Source organism: Protopterus annectens, chromosome 14.part0 (genome assembly GCF_019279795.1).
Source record: "Protopterus annectens isolate FY-2018-M chromosome 14.part0, PAN1.0, whole genome shotgun sequence".
NCBI classification, from domain to species: Eukaryota; Metazoa; Chordata; order Ceratodontiformes; family Protopteridae; genus Protopterus; species Protopterus annectens.
Window position 1 is genome coordinate 350191969 of NC_056748.1, and position 24145 is coordinate 350216113.

Below are 24145 nucleotides of genomic sequence, written 5' to 3' on the forward strand. Positions count from 1 at the left end.
TGTTTATCCGAGGTGAGACTTAGCCTGGCTGGCAGCCTTAGCACATGTGTAGGCCTTGATGGACATAGACACAGGAGGCCTAGCTGCCCCACGTGCTGGAGTAACTTTGTCCACCGGTATGGTGTCAGGCAAATCTTGGGCTTCGGTTTCAGGAGGAAAAACAACAACCGGCACCGGGGAAGCCTCCGGGACCGAAGTGTGCGGTAAAGCGGTGTCGTCGGCCTGGAGCGGTTGAATTACCACCTCCGAAGAGACCGATACACTCGCGGTAGGCTTAGGCGTGGTGTCGGTGGAAGTCGCGGGCCGCGAAGGTCGGTCCCGGTCCTTCCGTTTTTTGGAAACGTGTGCTGTCGGAAGTTCCGACGGCATGATATAGGAGTAATTTTCCCCCAAAAAGTCTTCAGCAAATTCTGCCCGGCGCCTAAGTGTGTGCTTATTGAAGCGAGCACAGGCAGCACAGGCCGACACGTCGTGGTCTGGGCCGAGGCAGGGAAGGCAGTAAGAATGGAAGTCCTTATGAGGTATTTGTTTACCACAAGACAAACAATTATTAACTTTTTCAGTTTTGTCTGACATCGGCTGAGGCAAGAAAAGGTTCCCCAATGGGGTACTTAGCTTTTTGATGACTTCGGTATCTGAAAACACAGGAGCTGGCCGACCGGCACTTGCGAACTGCTTCTGCTTCGGGCACCACACGGCAAGAAAGACTGGAGAAGATGGCATCGACTGATGCTTTTATACCCCAGCCGTTCTGGCGTCAGGGAAGAGGCGACATCAGCCGGCGCCGGTCCCAGACTTTGGAATCCGGCCGACCGAAGGGCTGCCTGAGGCAGGACAACCCTGCCGACCGAAGGGCTGCCTGAGGCAGGACAACCCATATGTCAGGACTGCATTTGCATTCTTGAAGGACATCTAGTATAGCATATAAAATATTGCATGATAACTAGAAGAATCAATCTGAAGAGGTTAGGAAGGATTGGGAAGATAGACTGGATAAGCAATTCACAAAGAAGCAATAGGGGGAATATATGTATGTCTCCCAAATATGCAACAAAATCTAGAATATTTAGGATATTTGTCTGGAAATGTTTACATAGATATTTTTATAACCCAAGTAGACTCCAGAGAATTTTTTTTTTTTGGATAGCAAATGTTGGATGCATGACGGGCAGGAAAGAGGTAGCATATTTTTTGGGAATGTGATAAGCTGGCAGACTTTTGGAATTCCCTGCGGACAGCTTTGTCAGAGATGCTGGGTGAGCAGATTGGACTGACTGGGGTGGTGATTTTTTTTGAGTTATGCTACAGAATCAGAATTGTCTAGACATAGTAAAGCCTTGCTGAGTCTTCTTGTGGTGGCTGCCAAAAAAGCAATTACTAGAAAATGGAAATCAAAGTCTAGACCAACTTTACTAGAAGTAGGGAATCTAGTAACAGAGATAAAGCAAATGGAATTGGGATCTTTAGAAAAGGGAAGGAGCAAACTACATAGGAAAAATGGGAATTGTGGGAACAATATATGCAGATCAGGAATGAGGTTTAAGAGGCAGGAATTGAATGAGCTACATAATGCTTAACTGGATGGTTTATAAGTGATGTACAATGTTTACAGCTATAGTTGTCTCAATGGTGTCTGTGATGTAAACTGTAACTAAAGTGATAAAAGTTTTGTATGATTTTCATTTATATAAATGTAAGATTGCCTTTGTCATATGTGTAAATTTAATAAAGATGTTTTTTTAAAAATGTTTTAGTCTTCTAAGTTGACTTGATTCTTTCTTAACATGACTGAAGAAATATAGAGATTTACCTCTGTCTTGTCTACAATGTACAGCTTGCTTCACTGCAAGCAATTACTATCACCAACCCACTTTTTCTCCATGGGATTGGGGTGTTGTGTCAACTGTTGCCATCTCTATAAATTCAAAAACAATGAGCGAGAAAGTCACTGAAAAACCAATCAGTAAAAACAAAATGAAAACTCCAGCAAAGCTCGACCTTCCACTGAGTGACCTCCCAAACCTCTTGTATCAGAGGCACATGGGATATATGCAAATGATCCTTATGAACATCAGGTGTTTCCAGCTAATTGGCGATTCCGAATGCCCATGACTTGTATTGTCGTTTTAATGGACAATTTCAGGCCAAAAAGACCAAACCTCGCTAGCTGCGGATATGCATATTTCGGCCTTATGATCTCATCAGCAAAGCAGAAGCAGAGTGTTTGACTAAGCATAAGAAACACAGGGCTGTTATACCCAGCTGATGTTCATTACCATTAGGGTCACTCCAAAAATATCCCAAATAAACAATGAGTGAGAAGGTCACTGAAAAAAATAATCAGTAAAAACAAAATGAAAACTCCAGCAAAGCTAGAACTTCCTCTGAGCGACCTCCCAAACCTCTTGTATCAGAGGCACATGAGATGTATGCAAATGATCCTTATGAACATCAGGTGTTTCAGCTAATTGGCAATTTTGAATGCCCATGACTTGCTTCATCATTTTAATGGACAATTTCAGGCCAATAAAGCCAAACCCCACAAGCTGCGGGTATGCATATTTCTGCCTTAAATTACCTCATTAGCACATCACAAGCACAGTGTTCGACTAAGGATAGGAAACACAGGGCTGTTATACCCAGATGATCTGCTTGTGCTGTGCTGATGAGGTCATAAGGCCGAAATATGCATTTTCACAGCTAGTGGAGTTTGGCTTTATTGGCCTGAAATTGTCCATTAAAACGACAAAACAAGTCATGGGCATTCAGAATTGCCAATTAATTGAAACATCTGATGTTCATAAGGATCATTTGCATATATCCCATGTGCCTCTGATACAAGAGATTTGGGAGGTCACTCAGTGGAAGTTCTAGCTTTGCTGTAGTTTTCATTTTGTTTTTACATCTCTATAAATTCAACACCACTCTCCTACCTTCTTCGAAAGTCTTGCCAGACTGTCACAGATCTTGTATCATATAACCATCTCAATTGTGGAACACCCTCATTTCCTCCTATGCCAAATCATCTGCATTTCTGTGCATGTGCCCAAACTACCGTAATCTGTTCTCTTTAACATTCTCTGCAAATGGATCTACTTTGTTTTTTTTTTCTAATGTCATTATTCCTTTTTCTGTCCCACAGTGTGCATTCTACCACCCTTCTCAGGCAATTCATCTCCATCACCTCTAGCTTCATCAACTGCTCTGCCTTCACTGCCCAGGTTTTTGTACCATACAGAAGTACTGGCTGCCCACTGTTGCGTCTACATTATGTTGTCCAAAAGGCTGTTCATCGAATGCCCTTTCATTGACACGTAAACATCAAAGTACCAAAACTCTGAACAGCTACTTCAGCAAATTTTTCCAGGGGGAAAAAAATCACTTGGCTGTCAGAGAATTTGCCCTTTCCTCCAATGTAGTGTGATCTCGGAGTTGGTATATTTAGTTAGGTGGGTGGGGGAAGCAAGCCCCCCACTTCATGGGGTCTGACAGTTTGGTTTGTTGCTGGCCAAGCGATTTTTTTCTCTTGTGAAAAAATTTGCTGAAGTAACCATTCGGAGTTTTGGTACTTTGATGTTTACTTGTCGATGAAAGGGCATTCGATGAACAGCATTTCAACAATGTAATACAGAACCCCCACTGTTTTTAAACCTTACTTTTCAGCTTCTTTGGCATTCTTCTGTCACAACCTGCCCATGACACACAGTGCCAGTTGGCTGTAGCTCCTCTGATTCTAGCTTTGGCCTCCTCATTCAGACTTCCCTTCTCCTCAATCAACCCTCCCAGATACTTGAAGCTGTTAAACTGTTGCTCTCTTCTCCCTTCTATCTCAGTTTTCAGCTTCTTCCAATTTCTCCCATTTGCTGCTATGACAACCGTCTTAGTTTCATCCAATGTGCCTTCAGTTTTGCAATCCATTCCACTAACATTTGCTGAAGTTCTTGTTCAGTCTGTTTGCACTGCACATTCTCTGCATAAAGCAACTCAGCTTATCTGTCCCTTCCAGCCTACTTGTTAATGTAGTCCATTCACTAGTATGAACAGCAGTGGGCACAGAGCTGAATCCAGATAAACCCCACCTTACTTCTCAACCTTTTAGCACAAACAAATCTGGACAAAGCCTTACAGAACTAAGGGACAAAGGCCCAAAAATAAGGACAGACTTTAAACTTAGAAAGTTGCTAGAATAACAGGATTTGTCTTAGCATGCATTTTTCTAAACAATATGAAGACTGAAAGACTTGTATATCATTTAGTGACTTCAGTCCTCAGATTTTCCCAGAGATTTGTAAGGAAAACAAAAATAAGCTATGAAAGGTTTCAAACTGTTAGTGTAATCTCTGTGATCTACTGTTATCGTGTACCTGTTTTTGCTGGGATTTTGTTACATCTGTTAATTTTGATGCAAATTAAAACTTTGCACTTATCTTACTTTGTTTTAAATCTCACCCTAGTCATCTTCACCCCCACCCCCCCGAGCCTAACCTTTTTCCATTTTGTCTTTACCCTTTAGAAAAAACAGTGACCTCACAAAATCGGTGGTCCCCTCCAAAATTGAAAGTGCTCTCCTGGACAGCCTTCCAGTGGATCATGCTGTAACAGCTTTTATTATAACACTGGCAGGACACTACTTTACAAGTGAATGTAGGACCTTCTTTCATGGTGAAAGTACTCCTAAAATTTTACACTTATAAGCTACTTTGTACTTTATTCAGCTAATTTGTCAATACCTCTTATAGTGTCCTAGTGCTCACTAAGCCAGGAGCAACAGCTGCATAAGACCCTCTTGTAGCCCCCCCCCTCATTCTTTCGGACTAGCAGACTTCCCTCCAGTGACTCCCTTCAATACTTCTTGTAGTTTGGCGACCCGGTGTTCCTCAGAAACATATTTGGTCCCAGGGCTTATAATTCCCAAACAAAGGGATACCTTTATCCCTCTATCTTACTACCAGGCTTTTCCCTTGGACTTTCCCAAACTAGTGCATGAAACCCTTATTTGACTTTCAAATGCTAGTGCGAGTACTTTCTTTAATTTGTCTTTATTGTAAAGCCATCCTACACTATTTTTCCTCTACTCCTGACTTATCTGGTTAGTGTCTACACCAATACTGATAGTTTTATTCTGCAGGCTCATTTGTGCTGTTGCTTTGCTAGCTCCAGGTGCTGCCTGCTCCATTCACCCTTGCTGCGCTTGGGCTCACTCCACTCCCCTACCTTACTCCCATTCCCACCCACCTCAGGATATATTTCCTTTATTCCTAGACAGGTTCCTCCCCTTCTTCCTATCCTCCAATCAGCACTCCATCTACACTTTTCAATCTCACTTCATCCATTATCTCATCAGTCGATGTGTTCACACTCATCACCATTGCTCCTCTCAATCTCCCTTGCTTTCCTTACCCTTCTGCACTTAACTTCCACCCACACAATACACCACAGTTTAAAACCTTTACCTATCACCTCAACCATAAAGTCCACCTACACCAAGCTACCACCTAATTCATCCAGGGCTTATTGTATTATACAACCGCTTTGCTACCAGATTTAAACTAGTAACTGAAGCAAATAATAAACTTAGCCTAACAACTCTATACAAACATCCCATGCTTAAAAGAAAACTAATAACCACAAATCTACCTCTCAATAAAGCTAAATTTTCCTAAGCGGGGACATCCACCTCAACCCCAGACCAACCCAACAAACTAAATCTCTCGCCATAGCAACCATTAACCTGCAAAGTATCAAGAATAAAATTCCAGACTTCCATGCCTGTATTTCACAGCAGTCCAGATATAACAGCAACCACAAAAACATGGCTTAAACCATATATAAAACACTCAGAATTTCTACCACCTGGCTACTCCTCCTTAAGATACAACAGACCTTTGTCCTTCTTAAGATACAACAGACCCCATAAAAAAGGTGGAGGTGTTACATTAATTTACCCAAGTCACATTAGTACCATATAACAACCCCACCCCACAATTCACATCTGCCAAAATTGTTGTAGCTTTCCTACAATTGACACCAGCAAAAAGCTCTGTATCATTGAAATCTATATCCTACCAGGCATAAATATACCCATCCTACAACAAATCCTTGCCTTGACTTCAAAAACCTTTACCAGTGAGACAATTATCCTTGGATATCTCAACATAGATTGGACAGAAGTCACAAAAAAATCAACTCTCAATAAATATAAATTTATTCAATTATACCCAGCTTATAAATGAAGTAACTAGACCCAACAAAACAGCTAATGGTTCCGTCATAGACTGGATACTAGTCTCACACCCAAACACAGTAGCTTCAGCATGGACTCTAGCTCAAACCATAAGTGATCACCTTCCAGCATAAATAAGTAAATCCACCCTAGCGCCCAGCCAAAACCAGTACAGACTAATTAGAAATATCTCCAGTTTCGAACAAACAACTCTAAATGACACCCTGGCACAAGTAAACTGGAGCATTCTCAAAGTCCTCCCATTAGATGAAGCAGTTGAATTCTTTAATTCAACCTTCTTAGATATCCTAAACAATCTAGCCCCCATATAGCAAAAAATAATTAAAAGCAACAATGTTACCTGGCTTACTCACCAAACAAAACAACTGATGTCTAAAAAGAGACAAATATTGGAAGCTTTGGCAAAAAAAAAAAAAAAAAAAAAAAGGCCCTCAATACCTCCTACAATTCAAACGACTTCGTAATCAAGCAAAATGTGCAGTAGTAAAAGACAAAAATATCTATCTAACCAAAAATGCCATAAATAAAACCCCAAGAAATTCTGGAATATAATCTCAACCCTACTTAACCCAGGATCCAATAACAACCCCTGTCCTGACCCAGACAAATTCCCCACAGAAAATGCCACAACATTCAACTCACATTTTATAGACTCCATTGCTAAACTTACAGGAAATTTCCCTCAAATATCACAGCACACTCACCAAATATAAACTCCATGCCAAACTTCACCTTCTCCCCCATCCCTACCTCAGCTATCTTGAAACTACTACTTAAACTCAAGCCATGTACTAATGCACCTGCTAACCTACCCTCAACATACCTACAGATGTCAGCAAAGTCTATAGCTTATCCAGTTAACATACTTATCAACAGATCTCTCAAAGAACAGCAAATACCCACTATCTGGAAAAAGCTTATATTCTTCCACTACATAAAGGCGGCCAAAACATAGATTTCACCAATTTTCGACCCACAGCAATCCTTTCCCCTCTATCCAAAATTCTAGAACAGTGTGTCCGCAATCAACTCCTAAAGCACCTCCTAGACAATGAAATCTAGTCCCCCACCCAACACAGTTTCAGACCTGGACACAGTACCACCACTGCCCTTGTATCATTCTTGGACACTGTAAACCATGCAAGAGACACAGGGAAAATTGTGCCCTTTTTATTCCTCAACCTAGCAAAGGCATCTGATACCATCTAACATCCCCTACTACTCACTAAATTATCTAACCTAGGAATCTAAAACAGTAACAAAAACTCCTCCCAAACACTGCTTATCACTGTATAAATCACTGTATATAGAAGAAACTTTATTAAAACAGAAGGTAAGCACTTTCAGAGAGTAACCTCTGCTTCATTAGACCATTACAGAACACAAAATATCAGTGCTATTTAAAATAAACACTCAACCAAACACAAAGTTCAGCAATCATGTGATAATATTAATAAAAAAAAACCCCTCCAAACAAAAAAAACAGCCTACCATTTGTTAAAGACATAGCAATAAAACAATATTCCCACCATTATATATAAAGAGTTGTTAAGTTTATTCCAAACACCGTAATAAATCATAAAAAATATTGAGCAGTCTCTATATGTTGCTTCAAACCTGACCATAAACATAGACAAATGCATTAAATATAGAAGCAGAAAGAGTATCAGGAACTTGAATGTACAGGTGTAACAAAAATGAAAAACCTAATAAATGTCATGCATAAACTCTGCACACTCAGTAAAAGCAACATCACAAACATTTAGACCTATTAAAACTAGGTATGCAGTTGTATATATGCAGCAAAGGAAAAAAAAAACGAATATTTTAATGGAAAATTAAGATAAAAACAAAAGCTGCATAAATGTTCTTGTATAACAAATAAAAAGAGAACACTACACACCAGTTTGAACAAGGAACAAAACAGAAAAAAAATGTATGGAATCTCACTCCCTACTACAGATTCTCTAACTACCTTACAAATAGACAAGCAACAAAATGGGACCAGTACTTCTCACCTTATCTCTTGATATCAACAGGAGTTACCCAAGGCTCTATACTTAGGCCCCTCCTTTTCAGCATATTTGTTAATGACTTCCACTCTTCCTTGTCCCAAACCTCACTTATTCAATATGCAGATGATTCCACTATCATCTGCTCTGCCTAATCCACCACTCAGCTCCAAAAACTAACTCAAATTGCCTTCTTACCCCAGAAATATGGATGAAAAAAATCACCTAGCCCTAAATGCTAACAAAACCAAACTCCTTCTATACACCCCTAAAAGATCCACCACCATAAACAGGTCAGAGTTTACTATTCAGTCTCAGAACAGCACTATCATCAAAGCAGTGCCCCACACTAAACTCCTTGGAGTTACTATCAATGAAAATCTCTCATTTGACCTTCATATCCTAAACAACATCAGAAAGACCCACCAAAAGTTAGATCTGCTTTACAGACACATAACTTACCTCAACCACTCAGCCAAACAAACCCTAGCATCCTCCTTTTTACCTTCTCTACTATATGGTGCCCCCCGGGGTCTATATTAGAAGATCGAAAGTTTAAAATCACGAACACTCTAAAGAGCGAAAATGCTGGACCTCAAAGTGCTTTTTTTGAGATCGCGGTACAGTGAAGATTGCAATATTTACCCTTTCCTCACTGTAGTGCGATCTCAGAGCTGGAATATATATTTAGCGGCGGGGGGATTTTGAGGTCCAGGATTTTCACTGTTAAGAGCATTCGCGATTTTAAACTTTTATTCTTCTAATATAGACCCGGTGCCCACACTGCTCACAGGCATTCAACTCTCTCTAAAAAACAAACTCGAATCTTGTTACAATAAAGTAGCAAAGTTTGCCAACAATGCTACAAATACCTCCCATCCTTGTATATACCTTCAAAAACTCAACTGGCTTGAACTACCTCACTTCCTAACTTACCTACACCTTACCACTGCACATAAAATCATAACTAAATCAGAAGATTGGCCATCCCTAGCCTCACTAATGCCCCTCTACAACCCCGCTAGATACCTCGGATCAGAAAATAAATGTCTTCTAAAGGTAGAATTACCCAACCTTACAGCTAGCCGAGCTCTTTACTCCATTGCTATAGCCAAGGTGTGGAATTCCTTACCCACCACAATCAAAACCACTTCTAACCACATCATTTTCATGAAGTCTCTGCAAGAATACCTCTCCAAACTATGGCTCTGTACATGCTCAAATTCTTCTTACAGCATTACATGAAACTAGAAACCTCTTCTAATCACTTTAACACACTCTGTTTTATGCATCCTCAGCTACAAGATGAAATTTAAAGAAAAGAAAGACTAATTCTAATTGTATATCAACATGCATATATTTTATCTGGATGTAAATCATTATTATTTTTGTATTTTGTATGATGTTACTTACTAGTAACTTGAATCTGTTAACAGTCATTATGTAACTTTATCTCATCAATGTACATGTAGTATGTGGAGCTTTTCTCCCCGGGCCTTTACTGAAAATGGGCAAGCCTAGGCCCAGTGGACTAGCCTTGAAAACAAATGCAAATAAATAAATGAGGCAAAATCTGGACATTCTGTGAAACTCTGGACAGTTGAGAGATATGAACCCCACTCCAAATGGAAAACCCTCCGAGTCCAAGCAGAGCTTGTCTTTGTACATAGCCAGCACTACTACCACTGTTTCTGGGACTTTAAAGAATTGCAAGACTGTCCTACTCAGCTTTCTTGGAGCTTGTCATATGCTTTTTTCAAGACTAGGAATACCCATTTGGAAGCTTTCCTTATCACTAGCTTCTCCACTGCAAAGCTTGGGTCAGTTGAGCATTTTGGATTCAGATCAGGATGCAGCACATCTCCCAACTTGCATTCTACTGCTCTGTTTGTCTATCAGTCATACTCTCCAGCACTTTCATGCAGTGTGACAGGAGTCTGGCATCTCTATACTACCCACAGTTTTAAAATGCTGCTTTGTTCTTGTATGCTGGCACTAGGATGATTATTCCCCCAATCATCAGGGGTATACCTATCTTTCCATTCTGCGGAGTACCCTAAGCCATTTCTGCCCTAACTCATCCAACATTATGCTTATATCTGCAGTAACCTCATCTTACCCTTCTGCTTTCCCGGACTTCATTTTCCTTAGTGATGTTTTTACTTCAAGGGTGGACTCTTCTTCCTCTTCATTACAGACTGGATATGGGGCAGTAAAGCTTCTAAGGGTTTTTCTACATTCAAAAGCTTCTGGAAATACTCCTTTCATCTGTCTTTGATGTCTGGTGGACTGGCATCCCTTATGAATGGTGTCTGATGACAATCATCTTAATTTTTTTCTGTCTTTGCCATGCAACCTAATATAGTTTGTGTAATCTGCTGAGTCACCTTCCAGAATCTGGTACAGTGCCCCTGATGACTTTTTCTTTTTTATTCCAACTGCTCTCTTAGCCTGATCCAACTTTTCTATCTGCCACTTTCACCTGCACTACTTCTTTCTTTTGATAACTTTTGGTCTTCTGCATTCCAGCACCAGCTTTCTTTATGAACTTTATTTCCATACCTGGCTTGACCAGATACCTGTTCTGCTGTTTTGCGGTGCTGTCATTCTTCTTCAAATCAACCTATTTCATGTTTTTCCTGAGGCTCAAGCCCCAGGAACATTTCCTTGAACTCTTGTGCTTTCTCAGCAACTTCCATGTCTTCGGCCTAGTCTCTGTTGACCTTAGAGTTTTCTCTGACCACTGTTTGCAGCTGATTTTGGCCACGAGTGGGTTATGCTGAGAGCCAACTGTTTCACTGATGATACTAAAAGGAAGTCTAGCTAAGTTGCATGTTAGCCACTCTTGTATGCAATCTTGGACTGTCTGCTGTTGCTGAACCATGTGTTGGACGCCATTTTCCTGGCAGAAGTCTAGAATGGCTTTTCCTTTTTTTCCCCCGTTTTTCAACCCTTGTAGACCAAGGTAGACCTCATATCCTGTCTGTCCTGTTACAGCATTCAATACCCCCCTTTATCAATGCCAACTGATGCTGCCTTGATTTATTTAGTTGGTCCTGCAACTACTGCCTGAATGCACTGCTGTGAGGCACAGCTTTAGATTATGAACACTGCCCTATCCTTGGACTGGCATCTGAATGCAACTAGTCTATCAACAAATTCTGATGACATCCTTGTCTTCAGAAGACTCACCCTCAATTTCCACACCCTTTCTAGTCTGTCCTTCTTTTCAGTAGGATTCTGGATCCCAAGTAAAGTGATTTTTCTGCAATGTGCTCCCACCTTGTCTCCTGGATACACTGATGTACAGTCCTGTCCATGAACTTACATTCAGTGTAGCAATCTTTAGATCATGTTTGGCAGATTGATTGGTATTATGTCCATCTTTTGCTCAACAGAGCTATCATAGGTAACCCAGGCTAGGCAACTGGACAGCAGCTTACTGATCCAAAGCTGCTGGGCTTTAAGGCTGGCACACACTTGTCAAAAGAGACACACAGATCCATCCCATCATTTGCATGGGTCCCTTGCTTAGGTCAAAGTAGGCCGGGCAGTCAACCAACTTATCACCAGCAAATACCCATGCCCATTTTTAGCAGCATTCAAAGTGACCAAACCACCTAGAGACAATTTTTACACCTTTGAGTGGTCAGCCCTGACACAGCATGCAGTCTGATGCATGTTTTCATATCTAGAGGTTACTATGCACCAGTGTTGATGTGTAAAGTCATTGGGCTACACAACTTTCTTTGACAGGTACCACCTACAGTCTGTGTTGCTGCCCATGACTACATTCAGTTTTCTGGGTGAGTCTGAGGTGGAAGAACTCAGAAGACTGCAAACTACTATGAGTAAAATTCACTACTAGTTACTTTAGGCTAGCTAAATGCCCAAGGCATATGCATTACTTGATATTGGTGAGAACACAAAAGTGAAGGAAACATTTTTTCTCCTTCTCCCTCTTTTACAGTTGCTTGACTAAACTTTGTACCCTCAATTAATTTCAAACATAGCACTGCTTTCTGTCTTGTATTTAATGGGCAACATACCTCTCAACCTGGAAACATCAAAAATCTGGACAAAGGCCTATGAAAATAGGTACAAATCTGTACGCTGATTAACATAAAATTTACATACATAATTATGTAACCCTGCCAACTTCAATAGAATTGTGGGGTACCTACTTTCAAATGCAAACTGACGAACAGACAACCAAAATATGCCCCTCCCTACACACACAAGAAGCTGCTGCTGCTGTTAATATAAATAAACACACAAGTAAAGTGTCCTGCGTGCCGTGCAATCATATAAATAAAAGCTGCTAATAGAAATAAACACACAAGTAAAGCCTCCTGCCTGCAATCATATTAATAAAAGAAGCTATTCATTTTATTTATTTAACATGTATTAATAATAATAAATGTATTAGTACATATTATTGTGTATATTATGTGTAAATCCGCGGTGGTGGTGCTGCGGTAGCGTTGCCGCCTCTCAGTAAGACGCTGTCCGGTTCGACTCTCAGCTAGAGCGTCTTCTGCATGGAGACATGCGTGAATGGGTGTTCCTTCGTTGAAGGTTGTGGCAACTCGGTAGGTAAAATCAACTGCCAATCATTAGCGGACCGGAGTTCTGCTGTGGCGACCCCTAACTGGGAAAAGCCGAAAGACACAACAACAACAACATTGTGTATATTATGTGTATATTAATAAATGTATTAATAAATACATACAAGTAAAGCCTCCTGCCTGCAATCATATAAATAAAAGAAAAAGCTGTTGTTAAACTGGTAGACCTATTTACAGGGATAACAATAAGTGTAGACTTATTTATTTTAAAACATTACTGTCCGTGACAGTTGTGATTTGATTTCAGAAAGCCAGATGGCTCTACCATTACAAAATTAAGGCTTAAATTTGCATTTCTAGTAAATGACTTCAACCTAATGTTTTCTCAGTTGAGTTTTTCTTTGGTCACCAAGTGCTTATATTCCTGCTGTGGTTATTTCTGTTAAAACAGACACGGTACAATACTACACAGTGATGGCAGTGTTTACACCCCTAAAACCATGGGATGGTGCCAAAAATACTACTGAAGCACTGAGGGAGAAATAAGTTTGCCCCAACACTTTCCGTCTTTCCAAACTTATTATGATTACAGTTCTAAGCTAAAAGAAAAGCAGCAAGTATATATCAGTTTCTTTTTGCACAAAAAGCAGAAATGATTGCACTATCAAAATATACAGAGTCAGCTAACACGTATCAGTTTGCTTTTGTATAAAAAAAAAGAAATTATTGCACTATAAAAATATATGAATGATATTTCTCAGAAATAAAAAAAAATGTTGTAGAGTTTATATATATATTAAAAAAAAAAAAAAGACACTTACTGGAGTGAAGAACCTAGCCAGACGTGGTGGTATATGATCAGCTTAATTATGGAAGCAATCATGGTATTTTAAGAGGTACACTTTGTTTCAAAATGAACATAAAATCATGGCTACCAGGATAACATCAATTACTCTCAAACATTTAATCTAGTGAATTCTCAGTACTTCCATAAAGCACAAATCTATTTCAGTTATTCCAGTAAATAAAGATGGTATGACTGTTATTCAGAGTAAATCTTCTGGCAGAGACCTGTCTCTCTGATTATTATAGCATTGAATCATTCTTCAAATCTTTCCTGTTGCAGTTTCCATAATTCTTCAGGGGTCTATCTTTCTGTTCAGTGTGCTTGAAGGTTATACATTAAAGTCTAATATTAGCCTCAGTATTTTTCTTTCATTCACTTGTGTCAGACTGGAGACATGAGAACTCTAAGAAGAATGCAAACCACCAGATGCCATACTCCAGAAAATAGTAAATATGGCAGCTGAACTAAATAAACATCTCATATTTTTGCATTGGGTTTTATTTTTTCCCAGTGAACGATGCAGCCCAGTTTTTAGGCTTACTCTTCACATTTTCCACACCTTTATTGTACACTGTCCAGTGCTATGTTTCATATGCCAAAAGTAGTAAAAAATGGGATTGTTCTACGATGAAGAATATTTTGAAGTTATTTAAACATTTGTTTATCTGTGAACTTCACTGTGAACGTCATACAAAGCTATTTTTCAGGCAGTACAATGACCTTTCCAACGATCCTTGATAGAAATGTGTATCCAGACTGGGCCACTGTAAACTATGGGCAGCAGCTAGAAAATCTAATGCAGAAGTCAAAGTATAAGTGGAGGCAATAGTTTGCCAAATAATGATTAGGTATTTTGCATATAGTTTAATTTATAACCAAGTGCAGCAGCAAGGGACATCTCAGACCATTTTTTTGTTCCTCATGTTGAGGAGCACAAAAAGTGACCTAGCTTGCTCTAGAAGCACTAGCTAGACAGTTTTGAGAAACAAACCTTCTCTAGTTCTCTCCCTTCAAAAGTAGAGGATCATGAGAACAGCGACTGGTACAGAATGATAGATGAGCCAAGTAAGGCTCTGCGGCTGCCCTACAAATTGCCCCTTCTAAATAATATCCTACCACACACACACACACACACACACACCAGTTCCTACCCGAAATAAGCAGCTCCGTCCACCACGAAATGAATGCTGAAGTAGATCAAAGCTGCACCAGGCAGAAAGCAGTCCATTCTTTCCCACGAAGCAGCAGAAGAGAAGGTATCCTTCCCGCTCACAGCAGATCCATGCAAAAAGCAGCAGCATTTGTTTCCTTCCCACTCGTGCTCGTTCAAACGGAAATACGCACGCAAGTTGAGCTCAATTCCGACAGGCTAACGGAGCTGACCTCATTGCGCATGTGATGACGTCAGCTCAAAAAGCAGAAAAAAATTTTTTTAAAGAAGCAGCTGGGGAAATCGGAAATGAAGGGGTGCCACTCGGGAATCGTGGCACCCCAATTTTTGACCCCAAAACTCAGTAAAAAACAAGTAATTCAGGATGGTCAGGAGATCTGATTGGCAATAACCAGAGCCGCATAATGTCACTACTCCCCAAATGTCTACTTGTCCTCTGAAGCACTTCAGCATTTATCCCATATGTAAGTAATTAAGCCTGATTGATAGGATGTGCATTATAAAGAAATAACAGATCATCCGGCAGTTTTATGTGGCCCAATGCCATTACCAGAAGTATTTCCCCATAATGCAGAGCCTGGAGAACATTATTTCCATTAGCAAATGGTCTCCTCTGTCTTTGTTGGTTTGTTGAGTTTTGGATGTTTTTATTTATTTTATTTAATCCTTTTCTTGGTTATGTCTCATGCAATATTTCACATAGTGTACTTTTAGAATTGGTTAGCTAAGAACAAATAAATATATATTTGTCTACATATCTGCATGAGTGTATGCCATGGATAAGTGTATGTGCCTGCATGTGTATATGTATGTTTGTGCACGTGTGTATTGCAAACTTATTTCAGAAAGCAACATTAAGCACTGTAGTACTTTTCTGACTGCAGCAGTTTCATTCTGATTTGGAATACATGTTAACAAAACAGCACTATTCTGAAGTACCCAAACTGTACTATAACTGGAACTGTGGCATGGAATAAAGTTTGTTTGGAACTGTGGCATGGAATAAAGTTTGTTTGGAACTGTGGCATTCTGCACTGCACTTTATGGCAATGGAGAAATAACATACAGGATTTCAAAATAATTTCAAGAAGCAACATCTGGTACTGACACACAATTTTGACTGGTCTGGAGCTGTGGCATTTTGCATTTTATGTTATGATAAGGAATGCACATGTTAACATTATAGTGCTATTCTGTGTTAATAAGCACTATTCTAGTGTTCAAATGTTGCAGCTGTAACAACTGGGGTACTGAGTGAATCCGTGACATTCTATATTGTACTTCATAGCAATAGAGAAATAACATACACATAAAAACAATGATTTTATGTACTTCTTGGAAATAGCAAAACTGACAGGGTGGATATTCCTGAGTGCAGCAGAACCAAAGGATGCCTGTTCCTAGAAATAACATCCAGTTTGTAATGGGAAATAAAGGTATGATGGACTTGACAGAGTAGCAGCTGAACCATTTCATTAATGGGAAGTTCTGACCAGAAGGCTTAAGAAGTTGAAACAGATTTAGTAAAATGGACCTTAATGTGGCAAGGTAAGGGGGTGCCCTTAGTGGAATATAAAAGTTTAATACAACTAGTTATCCAGTGAGCTAGGGTAATTCTGAAAACTGGTTTACCCAACCTGGACTTGGAAATGGATACAAAGAGTTGGTCAGACTTCCTAAAGGTTTAGGTTCTACCTAAATAAAAGCGGAGTTGTCTATGTAACCTAACGTATGAAGCAGATACTTTCTCTTGTTTTGAAATTTAGGGAAGAAAACAGGCAGATTGATAACTTAGTTTGTGTTAGTCTCAGAAGTGACCTTGGGCAAAAAGGAAGGGTTAGTGAGCAAAGCAACTCTGTCCTTGTGAAAAGCCAGATAAGGGGGCTTGCAAGACAAAGCCTGTAACTCGGATACTTTCCTGGATGAAGTAATAGTCACCAAAAAAATTGTTTTCAAGTCTGAAACTTTAAGGCTACCTTAGCTGAAGGTTCAAGGGGGCAAAACTAAAGCCTGTAAAACCAAGGTGAGGTTCCAGGGAAGTTCAGATCCTTAACAGCAGGATGTAGAAGAAAATAACCTTTCAAGAAGGCCTTGAACAATTTAAATGACATTAGAGAGAAAGTTTCCCCTATGTGGAAACTGGAAATGGCTGCCAGTTGCACTTTCACCATTGAAAAATTAGTCCTGTTACTAAAGAGATATGCCAAAAAGTGCAACACAGCTGAAACTGGAACAGAAAAAGGATCTAGGTTGTTGTGATGAGCCCAGATGGAGAACCTCTTCCACTTGCTGTTGTATAGTTTCCCCGTGGACAGTTTGTGTGCCACAATCAAAATTTTTCTGACTTGGGAAGAAAGCCCATGAGTTCTAACCATCAATGGAAGTAGAGTAACCAAGTGGTTAGTTTCAGGTTCTGAAGATCCAGATGGGAGTGTCCCGATGTATGGGACAACAGGTCTGGAGAGGCATCCAGAGTCCAAGTTGGACAAACTAAGTGAGGCCAAAGGAAGGGAAACCAAGCTGGACAGGGCCAAAAGGGGGAAAATGAGGATGACTTGGCAGTTCAACCTCTGAGGTTTCTGCAGAAATTTGGGAATGAGTGGAAGAGGAGGATAGGCATACAGCAGACTGGGGGGGGGGGGCAAACATGGACTACAGCATCTCTTGGAGATTGCCTCTGAGAAGGGATAAGGGCAAAAAAAAAATCACTCCACTTGGTGCTGGAGGAAGACATGAACAGGTCGCAGCAAGGTTGACCCCAACTCTGGAAGATTATATTTGCCAGTGAAATACTGAGAGACTACTAGTGAGGCATCAGAATGGTCCTACTGAGCATGTCCGCCAGGATGTTCGACCTCCACAGAATGTGTGTTGCTATGAGAAAGCGGCTGGAAGAGATCACCCACTGCCACAACTTTATGGCGTCTCAACATAACAGGTAAGACCTGGTTCCTCCTTAATTGTTGATGTATCAGACCTCTGACATGTCTGTCTGAGCAGCAATGGTTCCCACAGGGAGACAGGAATGAAGGGCTTGCAACACAAGAAGCACCGCTCACATCTCTGAAAGTTTATATGCAAATTGGTCTCTAGGGAGGACCACATGCCTTGGACCGTTTGTCCCAGATGATGCCCCCCACCCAATTTGGGATGTGCCCATGGTCACGGTGGCCGTGGGGGGAGGTAGGAAGAAAGGGCAGCCCTGGAGAAGACTGTTGGCTTGGCTCTACCAAATAAGAGACTATTTTCAGGCTTATGAGATCCTGACTGGGTAGTTTAATGGGTAATGTAGGACAGACCACTGTACAGCTAAGGTCCATTGAAGTACTCTAATGTGAAGGTGGGCTAATGGCACCAGGCGGATTGTGGCTGCCATGGACCCCAAAGCCCTTAGGACAAGACTTGCTTGGGGGGAAAAGGAATGTCCATTACCTGTTTGACATGAGCTGTCAGGTTGGAAATCCTGTCTGGAGGTAGAACAGCTAGAGAGAGAATGATGTCTAAATGAGCTCTGATGAAGTCTATGACTTGAACCGGGTGAAGTTGAGACTTTTAGATAAACAGAAATGCCCAAGGTTGAGGCTAGACGGAATAGGCATTCTCTGGCTTTTTGAAGTCGATGCCTGGTAAGAGCAGTTAGGAGCCAATTGTCAAGGTAAGGAAACACCTGGAATCCTTGCAGTCTCAGGTTAGCTGTTACGACTGCCATGCATTTTTTAACCACCCTGGGAGCTGTGGTGAGACCAAAGGGCAGTGCTCTGAACTGATAGTGATTGGGTCCCTGCCTGAAGTGGAGATATCCTCTGGAGTGCCTGATCATCTTGATGTGATAGTATACGTCCTAAAGGTCTACAGAGCACGTCCAGTCATCCTTCTGCAGGAAAGGCAGAATGAACTGTATTATGACCATTTGAAACTTTGAGTTGGCAACAGACTTGTTTAGAGAGGTGAAATCCAGAATGGGTCAGAGGTCCTCCATCTTTTGGGCACTAAAGAATCTGGAGTAAATGCCTGAATTGGTTTGGGGAGACACTTTGGATGACTCTTTTTGAGAGCAGCTTTGAAATCTGTAATGCTGCAGCCTCCCATTGATTGGGTGGAAAGTACAGTTGTGTACCTACCATAAATGTAGATGTTCGAGTGTATTCACTGTTGCAGTCATTACACTTGGGTTATCCTGCTGGCAGGTGACCCGCAGTCGGCCCGAGTTCCAAAGTCTTGGTCCGGCGATGGTTGCTGTCACCTCTTCTCTGACGTCAGTGCGCCAGGGGTATAAAAGTTGCAACAGACACCATTTTCTTCAGTTTTTCTTGCCCCAGACGTCAGGTGTCCCCAGATAGGAAGGCTGGAAAGATAAAATTATGCCAAAAAAAACATGCATATATTACTATAAACATTTCCTTCATCTACAAGCAAATACACCACATAGGCAGTATAGAGATGAGAAGTACAGAAAAGTCCCAGCATTGAAAAAAGGGGGCTGGTGGGTGGGTAACCTGCACTGCAACAGTGAATACACTCGAACATCTACATTTATGGTAGGTATACAACTGTAATATGTTCATCGTGTTTCACTGTTGCAGTCATTACACTTGGGTAGAATCCCAAAGCTGAGATTGGGTGGCTGGGTCTAAATTGGATTTGGAGAGGCTATCAAGCCCTGCAGAACTGCAGCGGCAAAGCCTGCTCTGGATTTAGAGTAGAGAGGTAAGTGGTAGTGCTTGGTGAAATTGTGCACTGAGCTCCAGGTTGCAGCTTCTAAAATGTCTTTGTTTGGTACTCCTCTGAGGAAAACTGTTGAAGTGGCTGCTGCTCTGGTAGAATGAGGCCTAATGCCCTTAGGCACTGATTTGCCATGTTGTGCATAACAGAAGCAGATGCAGTGTCCTATCCATTTCGAGATTGTCTGCTTTGTAATAGGCTTTCCTTGTGATCCTGCAGCATATGCTACAAACAATTGCTCAGTTTTTCTGTAAGCTTTTGTTTTGTCCAAGTAGAATCATAGCTGTCTGTATATATCCAAAGCATGCAGAAGTCTCTCCCCCTTACTCTGGGGATTTGGGTAAAAAGTAGGTAAATGAATGGTTTGGTTTAAGGCCACATTGGAGACCACTTTTGGCATGAATGTTGGGTTTGTCCTAAGAGAAACCCTGTCCTGATGAAAAATGAGGAAGGGTTCTACAGCCATTAATGCCTGTAACTCTGACACTCTTCTTGCTGAAGTTATTGCTAGGAGCAGAGCAGTTTTCCATGACAAGAATTTTAGATCGGCTGTGCTGGCTGGTTCAAAAGGAGGCAGTGTGAGTTTTTCTAAAACAAAATTGAGGTCCCAAGTAGGTACTGGTGCTCTCCTTGGGGGTCTTTTTTGCCCCTCTGAGGTACTGTCGTAGTAGGGGATGTGAAAAAATAGGAGGTTCCGTATTGTAATGTGCTGAAATGGCAGAGGCATGGATTTTAATAGATGAGAAAGATAAGCCTTTGTCCAGCATCTCAGTTAGGTATTGCAAAATCTGAGGTATATTAGGGACAACTGGTTTGAGCCCTTGTGCCTGGTTCCAAGCACAGAATCTCTTCCATTTTCTGCATAAGATTTCCTAGTCGTGGGCCTCCTGGCTTCTAAAATGACATCCATAACAGCTTTAGAGAGAGGTGCAGTCCAAGTGGCTACATTATCTGCCATGCTGCCAGGTTTAAGGTTCTGAGTTGACTGTGCAGAATCGGATTGTTTTGTTGTGTCAGAAGATGAGGAATTTGAGGTATAAGCCAAGTAGGGCCTTGAGACAAACTCTTTAGGATTGGGTACCAGTGCTGGCGTAGCCAGTCTGTGGCAATCAGGATCATTTTTGGCCTTTCTTGTCTGACTTTTAATAGCACCTTGGTGAGAAGAGGCATCGGATGGAAGGCATAGACTGTCAGGCCTTTCCAGCTGAATGATAGAGCATCCACTTTCTATGCTTGAGAGTGATAATTTCTTGTGCAAAATTTCTGTATTTGGTAATTGTGAGGGGAGGCAAAAAGATCTATGTCTGGGCATCCCCATTTCCTCGTTATCATGCTGAACACTTGTGGATTTAGCTTCCATTTGTGAGGATCCATGAGATATCTGCTTAGTTCGTCTGCCAGTGTATTTTTTGTTCCTGGCAGGAATTGTGCCTGCAGATGTACTTGATAGGTCAGTGCTGTGTTCCACAAAGTCATGGCTTGTCTGCATAGGGGGTAGGAATGTGTGCCCCCTTGCTTGTTTATGTACCACATAACTGTGGTATTGTCCGTCTTTATTAATAGTTGTCCTGGATGTATTAGGTCCTTGAAAGCTGTCAGGGCATTCTGTACAGCTAGCATCTCTTTTTGATTGATGTGAAGATGCATTTGTTCCTTTGGCCACGTGCCCTGAATACATTTTCCTGCCATATGTGCCCCCCAGGCATAATCCAATGCATCCGTTGTTATTGTCTGCCTGGCTGTGGGTAAAGTGAAAGGCTGTCCCTTGTGGTGACATGCCTGGGACCACCATCGAAACTCCTGTTGTAGGCAGGGAATTAAAGTTATGATCGTCTCCAGACTGTGACAATGCTGAGTCCAAGCAGTTTTTAGATACCATTGTAGTTTCCTCATATGCAGTTTTGCATATGGAATTAGTAGAATACAGGATGCCATGAAGCCCAGGGCCTGCAGAATTTTTCTTGCAGGGAGCTGGGTTTTTGTTGCCATCATTTGAAAGTAATAAGTCAGTTGCCTTTGTTTGTCTGGCATGAGATAAGCCATCTGGGCAGTTGTATTTAAGCTTGCACCCAGGAATATTATCTCTTGAGAGGGCACTAGTTTTGATTTCTTTTCATTTACTGTGTTCCCTAGGCAAACAAGCAATCTTTTCACAAATGCCAGATGCTTTAGAATAATGTCCTTACTCTCTGCTTGAATAAGGCAGTCGTCCAAGTAGGGATATATCTGAATTATTTTTTGTCTGCAAAATGCAATTACTGGTGCCAGGCATTTTGTGAAGACCCTGGGCATAGTAGATAAGCCAAAGGGCAATGCAGAGAATTGGTAATGCATTGAGCCTGCTATGAATCTGAGGTATCTTCTGCAAGATTGTCTGATTGGGACATGCAGGTATGCCTCCTTGAGGTCCAAAGTAACTAGCCAAGCCTTCTTGCCCAGCATGGGCAGAAGTTGCTGTAGTGTTAACATTTTGAATTTTGGAACATACAGAAAAGTATTTAGGATTGACAGGTTCAGTATTGGTCTCCAGGCTTTGTCCTTTCTGGGTACCAAGAAAAGTCTTGAGTAAAATCCTTGTCCCTGTTCTTGTTGTGGAACTTTCTGAATAGCTCCCATGTCCATAAGAGCAGCAATCTGTTTTTGTGCCTCTGCCCATTGGTTTAGTGGCAGGTCTGGCATACCTTTTGGTTTTGGAAGCATCTGGAAGTGGAACCTGTAACCCTGAGAAACAATATTCAGCACCCATTGGTCCTGGGTGATCATGTGCCAATTTTTTGAGAAAAGTGCTAGCTTTCTCCCTAGGGGTGCTGTCAAAATGTAAGCACTTGGCATTTGTACAGGGAAGTCATTGGGACGGTTTCTTATAAGGTTGTGATTTGTCTTCCCCTCCTTTGGGGGCTGAAGCACCCCATTGTTTAGGTCTGTAGGAGGCTTGGGGCTGAGATCTGCCTCTTGGGAATCTGTATCTGCCTCTTTGTGGCCTGTCTGACACTGGAAAGGGCCAATTTTTTTGAAGGCCAGTTTCTGCTAAATCTAGGTGGTTGAACCTGTAAGAAATCTTTCACTGTCTGCATTGACTTTGCTTTATCCTCCATTTTCTTTAACACCTCTTCTGCCTTAACACCAAACAAAGTATCATGCTGTAATGGAGCATCCAATAATTTTACTTTAACATGGTCAGGTAAACTTTGTTCTTTTAACCAAGCAAGCCTTCGAATAACTGAGCCTGTAACTGCGGCTCTACAAGAAGCCTCTAATGAATCAAAACCACATTGCAGAGTATGCTTTCCAACTTGTTCAACTGCATGCAATAAATCCTGCATTTCCTTACTGTGAGGACTTTCTGTATTTAAAACCATTTTCTGTTTTAACAATGACATGAGGTACTGTTGATATTTAAGCATGTGAAACTGGCAGTTTAAAGCTCTTACAGCTAAAGTAGCAGAAGTGTAAACTTTTTCCCCCATCTGTCCAGAGCTCTGGAATCCCTATCAGAAGGGACAGGATTTTTAGCAGTGGAAGCCTTAACCGCTTTAGGACCCTGAGAAATGGTTTCTGGGTCTGCAGCAGGGTTTTTGTAAAGAAATTTATTAGAGTCAGCGACCCTGTAGTACCTGTCAGGCTTGACTGGTGCAGGGGGTAAAGAATCAGGAGACAGACTGGATTCAGGAAAAACATCATCAACAATATCAAGCACAGGGGGGATAGCCAGGGGCCTGTGCTGAGGCAATAAAAGTAAGTCTCTGAGCCTTTTCTTGGATTCTGAATAATCCTGGCTCTCCCAATGGAAATGCTCCCTCATGGTGTGCAGGGTTTTTCCAAAAGAATAATCCTCAGGCAGAGAGGCTGAAGGTATGGACTCTTCTACATCAGAGTCCTCATAGGGAGGGAGAGAATATCCCTGATCAGAAGAAGAATCAGAGGAAATGGAAACCTGGTCAGAGGAATCATAGTCAGTGTCTTGCCTAGGCCTTTTGTCAGGAGGGGGATGGGAACCCCTGATTAAAGTAATTAGGTCTTCGGCCATTTTAAGCATCTGTTTCTTTGGCATGGATGACTGTTCTGGAGAATGCTGTACTTGTTTCCTTGTCTTTAATGGTATTTTTGACTTTGCCTTTGCTGCTGTAGTGGGCTTAATTGTAAGCTGTGAAGGTCTGAAAACACCCTCAGAAGCCGATGCCTGCTCAGCGGCTCTGGACCCATCTGAGGGGATAGTTTCCGTAGGCCCAATACCTTGAGTTTCCACAGGCCTCGGTGTCTCCACGTGGCTGTCGGTTACGGCCTGTGGCTCTGTGATAGCGGGTGTCAGGGACTGCGAAAGCACCTCACTGAGAACCGGCGACTGGCCTAGAAGAGGCTTCGTCATCGGTTGTGGACCTCGGATGCCTGTTTTTTTCTTTGTTTTTGTGTTTTTTATAAATTCTGGTCGTTGGTTGTTCCGATGGCATTATGTAATTAAACCTTCGGCCAAAATAATGTAAAGCAAAATCAAACCGACGTTTAATAGTGTGTTAATTTAATCTAGCACAAAATCGACAACTAGTAACGTCGTGGTCAGGGCCTAGGCAAGGAATACAGTAA

At 41.4% G+C, this 24145-nt stretch overlaps 1 protein-coding gene across 1 annotated transcript in view; it reads right to left on the reverse strand.

Moving 5' to 3' along the window:
- Positions 1-24145, reverse strand: part of INPP5F (inositol polyphosphate-5-phosphatase F) — a 1563976-nt gene that overhangs the window by 942848 nt on the left and 596983 nt on the right. The window lies entirely within an intron of this gene.